This window comes from Quercus suber, unplaced genomic scaffold (genome assembly GCF_002906115.3).
Source record: "Quercus suber isolate HL8 unplaced genomic scaffold, Cork oak 2.0 scaffold_36, whole genome shotgun sequence".
In the NCBI taxonomy this organism is placed as follows: domain Eukaryota; kingdom Viridiplantae; phylum Streptophyta; class Magnoliopsida; order Fagales; family Fagaceae; genus Quercus; species Quercus suber.
In genome coordinates, this window is record NW_027069501.1 from 2,116,528 (window position 1) to 2,128,755 (window position 12,228).

Genomic DNA, 12,228 nt, shown 5'->3' on the forward strand with positions numbered 1-12,228 from the left:
ATTAAAGATTACAACACTCACAGCTTACGTTGTTAAAACAGAATCTCTCTCTCTCTCTCTTTTTCTCTACAATTGTGGTTGATGAAACCTCTGACTGTGCATGAGTGTAATTTGGGCACCAAGTAGTACATGCGGGTTGAATTATGATCGTTGCTAGTTGCTACATACCTTAAAACATTTTCCTAGTTCTTTAGATTTTAACTTCCAATTATTTTTACTCTCCATAAAATTTCTCCATTTTCTTTGTTCTTTTACTTTGCTTTCATTTTGTTTGTTCTTCATTGAAACCTCCAAAAAACCCATCATCACGAACAATGGTAAGCCTGCCTATGACTAGAAATCCACTTAAGCGACCGCTATTATCAACCAAAGTCATCGTTTCTATCCATCGTATGCTACTGAATCACTCACTGTAAATCAAAATCTATAAGCCATCGCCACTGATGTTCGTCAGAGAGAGAGAGAGAGAGAGAGAGAGAGAGAGAGAGAGAGAGAGAGAGAGGTTTGAAAAAAAAAGAAAAAAAAATTAATGACCTACTTACTTCTAGGGGCACTATAGCTTTTAGGAATATTTAATAACATATAATGTTTTGGCTAATAAAGCTAATTGCTTCGGTTTCACAATAGTCTAATAGATTTAACAAAAATTCTTACTAGAAACCAAAATTTTCTATTTTAAGTAACTTATTATTCATATACCATACACATGAGTATCTATTTGTTTCTCGTTGTAGTTATTTGTAAGTTTATAGACACCTGGAAAACATAGTGTTTAACTTAATTTATTAGTCAAGTGGTTACTTATGTTAATTATTCAAATATAGGTTAAATGCACATAACATGATTCCAACCAAGACACTTCCTGTACTCCAAGAATCCCCTAAGCCTTCTGTTTCTGGCGGTTCGTGGTGTTCTCACTGAAATAAACTGAAGACTTCTCCAAATTTATGTACTGCCCAGAAGCTTTAGCATAAACTTGAAGAATCTCTACAATAGTATGAATTTCAGCTAGGGAAGCCCTGATAAAAATCAACGAATCATCTGCAAAGAGAAGATTAGTAATCTTTGGTGCATTTCTACAAATAGACACCCCATGCAAAGTCCCTCCTATCTCCGCCCTGTCCAGTAACGAAGTGAACCCTTCTGTGCATAACAGAAACAAGTATGGTGAAATGATATTAAAATTGTTTTAAAATGATCAATTATCAAATGACCTAAGAGCATTCCTTAACGGAACTAATTACATAAAGCATCATTGAAACATGGAGTTACTAATGTTTTATTTTGTCACACTAACCACCTGGTGTTTTGTTTTATAAGGCTTTTCGATTAACCCTAACTTTTGCCTAGGCCGCTTTATAAAAAGGTTTTCGACCTAGCGGTTTTTTTTTTTTTTTTGGGTCCCTTTTTAAACAAAATTTGATGATGTAACAAATGCTAACATCACATATAGAAAGAATTGGAGAAATTTATTGTTCTACCCTAACATTTTTTATTCTCTTTTAACTCTCTTTCAATAGTCATTTACATTTCTATCTATTCACTTAAGTTATAAGGTACACCAATCTTGTTGGAAAATATGGCTAAATAAACAAGTTTTGATTCAACAATACAAACCCTAAAAAATTAGCAATGAAAAAAATAAATAGATAGAGTTAGAAGGATCTCACAAACTATAGAGTCACACAAAATGCGTTGTCTTTAAAGGTTGATTTGTACCACATGGAGTAGAACTCGATGTGAATGGCTCTCTTGGCCCAAAAAACCCCCAAGATTAAACTATAGTGATTTCTTCAAGTTGATCACACACTCAAGCAAGAAGAAGTAGGAACAACCTTAATTTGCCTGTCCTTAAAACTAAAAACTTAGAAGCTGAAATTTTGTGGAGATGAGCAGGAAATTTAGAGCTGAACAGAGGGAGAGTGGTGGCAGCAAGAGGCTAGGAAAATTGAAGAGAAAGAAGTGAAATACAAGGGTTTTATATGCCAACTATAGGAAGACTAGCGGGCTAATTAAAAGGACTAGATCTCCAATAGCTACTGTGCAGATTTGATGCCCAATGGGTTGTTCATTAAATGCCCAACGGGCTGCTTAGATGCTCACCAACGAACATAACAAAATCAAATTTGGGCTAAAAGAAAGAAAGGGAAAAAGTGAGCCCAAGAAAGATATAACAAACCCAAGGCCAAGGCCAAGGCCAAGCCCAAGCCAACACCTATCCCATTGTATTCCAACTTACCACTTAAGATATGCAAAGGCTTATAAACTTATAACAAGGTTTATTTCTAACCAATGTGGGAAACAAAGCAAAGGTTAAGTGTTTGAAACACACTCACTCCAACAATCCCCCACATGTTACAAACACTAAACTAGGAAAGGCAATAAACTCAAGAAGGTATGCATCAATATGGTACCCTAAGGTTTTAATCATACTTAGGATAAATAAGTAGGAACTACTAGACAATGGTAGAGTTAGACTCTTTTAACCAAGCTATTAGATAACCAAACATTCCACCTAGATACCTTTATTTACCAAGGTTGTTCCATAAGTGGGTTGATACAGGCCATGCGCCATTGGATTTTATGAGAGCTCTAGAGACCTACCCAAGTCTCATAGGAAGCGGTACAACTTCCACTCCCACATAGGTGGCATCCATCAAGAGTGTGTGCAGTAAACCTCATCCCAATAGGCAGGGACTATGAATCCATTAAAAGTTAGAGCTTAACCTCTACCAGTCTACAATATTAGCACTGTCCCACACTATAGAGATAGACTCATCACTAATCTCTTCAATGAGATAGCAGAATACATAATAACTAACAGTGCCCATTTGGACCACAAATAACCTTTACCCATTTAACCCTTTGCGTGGAATCACCCATCATAGAGGTTGGGCATTGGCCGTAGTGTCACAATTTGGGTATCAGTCCCTATCCCTCTCGATGTCTCACTCACCCGCCTTCTTACTAGTGGCTTGGTCAAAGGATCGGCCAAATTCCTTTCGGACATCACAAAGTCCAAGGACATTACACCATTATCAATGAGCTGCCTCACAATATTGTGCCTCAATCGGATATGTTGACTTTTCCCATTATAGATTTTGTTCTTAGCATGTGCTGTGGCAGCTTGGCAATCACAATGTATGCAAATAGAGGCAATAGAGTTAGTATACAATGGTATATCAATTAACAAACTCCTAAGTCACTCGGTTTTGGACCCAGCCTTTTCCGAGGCTACTAACTCTGATTCCATGGTGGATCTCACTATGCAAGTCTACTATGGTTAGCCATGGCTCCCAAATAAAATTTTATGGCTCCACTATACTTGGCCATTGTGGCTTGCTTTCTGCTCAAATATGGTCATAATCTCTGATTTTTTTTCTTAATAACTGAGAACACTTTCTCAACCTTTTTTCAAAAAATTATTATTCAATGCAATATTTTAATTTCCTACTTTAGTTTTAGATTTGAATTAGTCTTAATGAACAAAAATTAAATAAAACTTAAAAGACTAAATTAAAAGCATATTAAAGTTATAGGGTATGCTTTATAATTTAACTTTAATTTTCATTTTCAATTTATCAAATTTGAACCTAACATGACTGCCACCACCTTATCTTTATATGGATGGTGATTCTATTTAACGGAAAGTCTTTGATAGTGTAAGACCTTGGACAAAATGGGCTTTTGCCATTTTTGGGCAAATTAATTGGCTTTATACCCCCTCCCCAAAACTAAGTAGGGAAATGCCTCTCTTTTAAAACTCTTAAGGAAAAAAAAAAATTCTGAAGTCCTACAGTGGCGTTTTAATGAGCTTATAGTGACGTTTTTAAGATTTATAGTGACTTTTTTAACTCGACTTCAATGAAATCGAGTTATAGGAAATTTTTTTTTACCTGTAGCTCGATTTCATTGAAGTCGAGTTAAAAAAACATCACTATAGGTCTTAAAAAATGCCACTATAGGCTCTTTAAAATGCTACTATAGGGCCTAACTTGATTTATCATAAATCGAGTTTTAAAAGAGGGGCATTTCCCTACTTAGTTTGGGAAAGAGAGTATAAAGCTAATTAATTTGCCCAAAAAGGGCAAAAGCCCATTTTTTCCGTAATACCTTACCTATCACTATAATTATTATTTGTGAATACCTTACCTATAAGCATTATTATTATTTTTTAGAAGAACCTATAAGCATTATTATTATTATAATTTTGAGAGAAACCTATAAGCATTATTTATGTGGGCACAATACATAGCTTTATTTATTATTTTTTTTTTTTTTTGGAAATCTTACCTAAAACCATTATAATTATTAATGCGGTTTCAAAAAATACATAGCTTGATCTGAGTGTACAAAATTTTTAATTTTAACTTTTCATATTCTCTCTTTTTCTTTTTTATTTCCTTTATTGTTTTCTATTGGAAAGAGAATAATGGGGAGAGGTTATGATTTATGTTTATCCCACCTCAATTTTGTTCCTCAGAGAAGAATCTCAGATTTATAAAAAACCGTGAACCAAATAGTTTTTTGGTCTATTAAAAATAACTAATTTTTTGGTTAGCATTTTTATTGTATTGAATTTAGAATTAAACCAATGAAAATCAATTCTTTCTTTCTTCTTTTTTCAATTTAAGAAAATTGACTGGTTGAACCATCCATCTAAAAAATTATAACTTACACATTACCACCACCCGAACTCAAGATTTATTTTAGTAAGATATATTATCTTTATATACTTATTTAATATTCTTTAAGTATTTTTAACGAAGGTTTATCTTGTTAAAAAAAAAAAAAAAAAAGAGTAAGTTGACCATTTTTTATAGAAGATAAAAATTCTACTCTAGTCTAATGTAAGTGTATATATGTGTGAAACTCCCTCTTAGAGACTTGAACCCCGGCCTTTATCCCTCACACTCCACAAACACTTATACTTATAGAGTGACCATCGTACCAAGGTGTGCGGTGATGTAAGTTGACTATTGACACAATGGTTAAATCAATTATAATCATAAGTGTGTATTGTGCTCCCATGAAGGCTCAAGTGTTATACGACCTGCAGTTTATAGTTTGTACATGTCTTTGCTACAAGTCGTTAGGTCAGAACTGATATATCAAAGAAACAATTTAGTGAGACACGTGTAATCAGTGTATTATTCCATTAGTTAGTGGGATGTATAGTTAAATTAGTTAAGTAGTCGTTAGTTAAAGAATCAGTTTTTTTTTTTCCCAATTATACTTTGCTCCTTTTATAACAAATTAATGAGAATCACAGACCATAATTAGATGTAAAATATATATATATATATATATATATATAAATGAACTGAATCCAATTACTCTAGTCTAAAAGAATAAATATAACAATTCTATGAGATAATTATTGTAAAAATAAAGTTTATTTATAATAAAAAAGTAACCATATTGAACTATGATATATTGTTTTTCTAAAAATTTTCACAATGTATAATCTTATAGTTAGAATAATACTTTTCATATAATATATAGGTGGTTATACTAAATAGAAGAAGTAAAATGCACCCATATATATCCCTCTAACTGTGACAATTTTCTATTTCATTATTATAATCATGTGACTTAGAATTGATTCTATCATACCAGTTCCATCTATTACTTTTGGAATATTATTGGAATTCACTTACATCATTATTCTTTATATTTTTAATAACTTAAAGAATTCTTCTTATATTTTATGTTTTTATACATAAAATAAATTGTAAAAGAGAATTATATAAATGCATATGTTTCTTAAATCAAATGTCATGCACCGAATGGTTTATGAGCAATGTAAAAATTATTTAGAATTGTCTCTTTAACAATTTACTTACAACAAGTTACACCAAGATTGTGATTATATATAATTTGAATTGTAGAGAAGAGATCAAATAATTGAATACTGAATGGAATTGTAAAAAAGAAATCAAAGTTGGGGAAGCATTATTACACGTTGCACGAAAGCAATTACACTCAATTTATAATTTATCTATTATATATATCTGATTTTTTTTTTTTTAATATTATCACTTAACATATATTTTGAGAGATTAATGAGTTAATTTATTTGATTATAGACAACAATCCTTTTAAGAAGAAAAAAGGAGTATTTTCTATTGATATACTCAAATAATTAAGAATATAAACACCAAAATAAAAATAAAAATAAATAAATAATTGATGGGGCCAAATGCTCTTTTTCTTTTTTCTTTTTTTTCCTAAAAATTACTTGTAGATATAAGTACATTAATGTATTCAAGCATGTGAAAGGGTGGACTTGGTTAGGTTTGTGCTTATTATTCACCTTGGTCCAAATGCATTCAAGCATGCAACTCACCTTGTGCTAGAACAAGTTTTTCTCTAAATTAGTTTGAAGAGAAAATTTTCAAACTTTACTGGATATGAATTTTGAAAATCTACCTGTTGGATTGCATGTTTTTATTAAATCCTTTATACTTACAAAATTATAAATAGATCAAAGACCCTTTGTTATGTTATCAATCAAATATTTAATTTTCAAGTTTTTGTGATATAAAATTATGCATAAAAAAAAATAAAAGTTTATTGATTGAATAGCAAATAATATCCAATTTGAACGAAATTTGACATGTATGTTAAGAACAAAATTACATGAAAACCAATGGCTAAATTTTCAAAATTTAAATCCAATAAAAAGATATAAGAATAGTTTGAAGAGTTTATTTTCTAACTAGTTTGGAGAGAAGTTTTATCCCTTTTTGTCGATCACAACATATGGTGCCACGCCAATGTCCAAAGCCACCCACAACCATTTGCATTCCATACCATTAATTAGTCGTAGACATGGCAAAACAAGTCATAATTTTCTAACCCGACCCGACCGACCCTAAAAATACCTGACCGGAACTCGATTTTTTTGACCCGAAGAAAAAACAGGTTGACCCATTACCCGACCCGACCTAACCCAACCTAATCCGTGACCCAACCCGAACGCAAACCATTTTTTTAAAACTTTTTTTTTGTAAAAAAAAAAAAAATTGTAAAGTTAAGACAATATTAGTTTAATTGTTTATTATAAGTTTTAAGAAAACAATTGATATATTTACATAACTGCATGTAAATTAATTGAAAGATAAATGGTTAAGCATTCTGTAATGAGTAAAGATTTTTAGATATCCAATAGTAAAGTACATGCCAAGATAATCTAGTTACAGTAGAGTTAAAAACATAAATTTAAAATTGTAGACATGTGGGAGAAACATTCACAAGTGTGAAAATAGTGAAGCCAAAGTATCAAATTAACATAAATTATGAATGCTTAGACCTATTTTGTTAACAATTTATGTCCAAAATACACTACAACAAAAGTGGGCTATGGTGACAAAATCTAGTGAGGATAAACAATTTCGTCACCAAATGATAACATTTAGTGAGGAAAAGAAGAATTCGTCACCAAATATTATAAAAATTTTAAAATTGGTGACGAAATCAATATTTCGTCACCAAAGATGTACGAATTGGTGACGAAATCAATATTTTGTCATCAAAGATGTACAAATTGGTGACGAAATATTTATTTCGTCACTATAGGTCATGAAAAAAATGTAAACCTAGGGTGACGAAATATTCACGTCANTTGTTTTCTTAAAAAAAAAATTCATGTGAAAAATATGGGTCAACCCAACCCAACCCACAACCTGATTGACCAAATCCTGTTTTTAACCCGTTTAAAATGATCCGTTTTGACCCGCAATCCGATTGACCCGACCCGACCCGAACATAACCCGACCTGCTTGTTTTACCATGTCTATTGGTGACTAACAAACCGTACCATAATATAGATTCCAAATCAAGATTAATGACGTTGCCCATACAATAATCAACAGGGTATATTCAAAATAATATAGCCAATTATAGGCCTATCATTTAAATATTTTAAGCATTTGTAAAATGTAAATGCTAAAGGAATACAATCTGCTGAACATAAAAAAATTTTCGGCCAAGCCAATCATTATGCCTTTTAAATAATATTAAAGGATTTAATACATAGAATTGAAACATGAAACCAATCTCATGTCAAACACAGTGATTCGGCCAAGTGTGCCTTTAACTTGATAAGCTTTAGATTCAATTTCAAACATTCAGTTAAGTATACTTCGTAATACAAAAGGCAAATTAAATATTTAAACTTCACAATAAAGCTTTGGGTTTGCTCTTTTAACGCTGAAATTAATAAACCTTCGGAAAGACAAAAGACAACCTAGGCCAATAACTGGATCTGAATCAACGATTATGTGGATGAGACATCAAAAAAATAAACGTGAATCACTTTCACGAATCCAAATCATAAGGGCGAGGAAGAACATAATCATTCACCACATGGATTTTATCACCACAAACGTTTATACATCGAATAAACGTTTATATATCCTTTAATGGAAAAAATATGATAATTCTAAAACAAAGGCTTTGATACCACATGTAAAACTTAAAATACTTTATGTTGCTAAACATTCACAACTACTTGAACTTCAGGATCTAGAACTATCATGAATTTCACACTGATATATAACACAATAAAAAGTCATGAGACTTACCTAGATTTATTGTTGCAATTCTCTTGAGATCCAGTGAATAATAGTAATTCTTTGTAGGATTGGTTTTCTCTCTCTTCACCCTTTTTGCTGTTACACTTAGTTCATTTAGATTCAATCTACTATGGGAAAAACTGAATACCTTAATGGGTAGAGAGAGGACTAGTTTTTTAGTTTACTTTAATCTCCACTTACTATCAAAGTTGGAGTCATGTTAAGAAACCATTTCTCTAATTGACCAATTAGACAAGACACTAACGGATATATCTTTATATCCCATTAAACCTCTAACTTATAACATATGCCTTATCATGTGGGCCACCAAATTAATTTAGTCTTCTATATGTCAAAAGGTAATGGCTATTTCGTGGCTAGAATTAGTATGTCAAAGCAAGAACCTGGGAAGAGGGAGATAAAGATAGTGTTAGCCTTCAATAACATTTGGTATATGTTCATGTCAAACGACAATTATATTCATGTAAAAGCTTTTTTTTTTTTTTTAATTTATTTATTTAAGAAATAGATGGTGGGGAAGGGGAGGTTGGATTCAAAATTACACATGAGATGAGACACTGCAAAATATACCGTTACCACCAATATCACTTCATTGGAACTCAAAGTCATGTCAGAGCCACGAATTAGAGAAAAGATGCATATTCTTTAAAACAGTAAGGGAGTGCATAACAACTTTTGAGAAGCTAAAATAAATGTTCAGTGGCTACTCAAAGCAGAGTACTGTAACCATCTTTTATTACTATGATCGATACATTCTTTATTTTCTCTTAATATTAGTGAAGGCTTAGGAGTTAGAGGTGCTCAATTCCAGCTTCACCAATAAGGGCGTTGTCCATCATAATTGCCTGGAGGATCATAGCTGCAAGTGACAAACCACCACCCATTATTGCACTGAACTCTAGCACACCCAAGACGAACTGAATTTCGCCACACAACTTGAGTATAGTGCAAGCACTGTCCCCCAACACAAGTATTTCTGTTGTAGTCATAGCAATTCTTCTCTGCAACCCACAAGTGTCCCTGTAAATGAGCCACTGCCTTTAGCAAGGTTCTCACCATAACTCCCATTTGAGTGCACAAGATTGCAGTCTCCAATCCTTGAATTGGCATAGTTTTGAGCACAGGTTGCGACTGTGCTGTCCCATGTAATATTTGGGACACCAACTTGTGCACGAGCCACATTGTGAGCATTTAGATAGTCCTGTTGTGAGTTTTGGGCATGAGAAGTGTGAAGTTGGACTAAGCCCACAAGACAAATAAGAGCAAGTGAAATTTTAGTACACAAACTCATGATATTGGTTGCTTTTTAAGTGAAAATGGAATGTTTGGTGAATGATGAGAACTGTAACATGAAAATAGCTATTTAGTATTTATAGGGAAGGTATGAAATTATTTTACGGGCAAATTCGGAAGTAGAATGATTTAAGTTGTTGGTAACACTAATTTAAGTAAAGTAAAAGCATTAATATTCCCCGTTGGACATGTAAACTTTGCGGTCAGCTCCAGTTAAGCCTAAAAAAGATGCAAAAGTGGTGCACTGATCAAAGTAATTCACATGTTCTTCCTTTTTCCAAATGAAGCAGCCACTTACGAAAAAGATTAGAGGGAACGTATTAATTACAGTTTCATTATAACATACACATACCTGACACTAAACAGATATATTTAGAAGACTACACTTGGAATGGCGAATTTTTATTTTTTGTAATTTAATGGTAGGATATTGTTGCAAAATTTTAATCAAAGAATTAATTGCTAAGAAAATTAAATTAATTATCTAAATTGATGCAATTGGTTTTAGGTGGGACCGTTGGCTCCTAGAGTGAAAGATTCAGATTTCAGAGAGATGTAGTGAAAAGTAGCATTTTTCTTGTCTAGTTATATTTTACTTTAAAAAAATGTTTTATTTATTAAATACTTTTTTTTTTCTTTCCTTATAAAATTTTATTTAATTACTTTGAGTACGTTAATTCAAAGATAATAATTAAAATTTCTTCCTTCTTATTTTTTATTTAAATTTTTACATTGGAGTTTGCTCCTTGAATATTGTAAAAATATTTGATTTAGTTGGTTATTTAGAAAGTTTTCATTTTCTTCTTACTAGGATCAAGCATCTGTAAATTTGGTTAATGGAACCAAAAGAATGAAATATTCTTTTGAATTATGGTTTAATAATATATGATTTAAAAAAAAAAATTATTTGGACTAAATTGAAACTAGATAAATTCTTGAAATTTATATGTACTATGCTTTAGACATAGCCAAGGGGGGAATTAAAAAAAAAAAAATGATACGGCCAAGGGGAGTTATAAATTAGGATAAGAAGTAGGTTCTTTTGGGGTTTGTCATGGGCTGATACATGATTCTGGACCTAGTTATAATAGGGATACAACATAACCATGGTCGTAAAAAATATTGTTAATTATATGAATCTATTTGGACTTATTAAGGACTGGCAAAGGGGGGTCCTAAATTAATAACTCCTCAATCTCCATACACACCTTAGCATTTGTTGTTGCTATGATATTTTTAAACCACATCAACATAGCATTTTGGTCCATTTGGTCAATTTCGGTCCAAATCAGTCCTATTCAGTCGATTTTGGTCCATTTTAATCTATTCGGTCAACTTCAGTCCATTTCTATCCGTTTGGCCTAATTTAGTCTACTTTGGTCTATTTCAGTCAAATTTGGTCTATTCGCTCTATTTCGGTCCATTCAGTCCATTTTGGACTAATTGGATCTTAAATTGATTTTTTTGTAGGTTGGCTTTTCAGGTTTGGGGGTCAAATTTTCTTTTTCTTTTTTCTTAATTTTTGGATTGAAATGTATAAAATTTTATTTTATTTGAGTCAAACTCTATATTTTTGGGCTAAACAATATAATCCAAATAGATATTAGAAATTAGAGATATGGACCCTAGAAAAAATAAAAATGATAAATAATCAAAATCTTACCTTAAAATTCAGTTTCAATAATATTGCCTATACTTATATTTGGATAAAAAAAAAAAAGTACTACAACTCTTAACTTACATAATAATTTTAACTTTTCCTAAAAAAAAAAAAAAAACATAATAATTTTAACTTAATATAACATGTTACATGTGTTCTATAGAATGGAGGTGTACATTTTTATATAAATATTCTTGGATATGTTCAAATTACTCATCTGATTATGTAAAAAGTTTTTTTAATAACATTTTCGCCATTTATATCAGATTGTTGAATGCAAAATATACTATATTTCATCACATAAAACTTATAAAAATAAAATATACTTTTAAATAACACATTTACTATTTATCCTACAAATTTTAGATTATATTCTTAAAAAATAATTATATTAAATTTTACCACACATCGTGTGGTGTATGCGAGTAGTTTCTTTAAAACAAAAAGATAGGGTACCCTTTATAATTCCAATTACACCCAGTGTGAGATAATAAGCCCGGTAAGGACCACTGTTTTATTTTATTTTGTTTTATTTATTTATTTATTTATATTTTTCGGTGAAAGAGGAGGATATTATATAATTAACTTGAAATAAGTCTGTTACAAAAAGCTCCCTCTCTATCAAAGGAGCAAAGCTGCTCCACCACATGCGGTGGGCTATCAAACAAAATATAT

At 31.4% G+C, this 12,228-nt stretch overlaps 1 pseudogene; it reads right to left on the reverse strand.

The window, feature by feature from the left end:
- Window positions 1-9,246: 9,246 nt before the first annotated feature.
- Window positions 9,247-9,930, reverse strand: LOC136061258 (pathogenesis-related leaf protein 6-like; annotated as a pseudogene).
- Window positions 9,931-12,228: the final 2,298 nt, after the last annotated feature.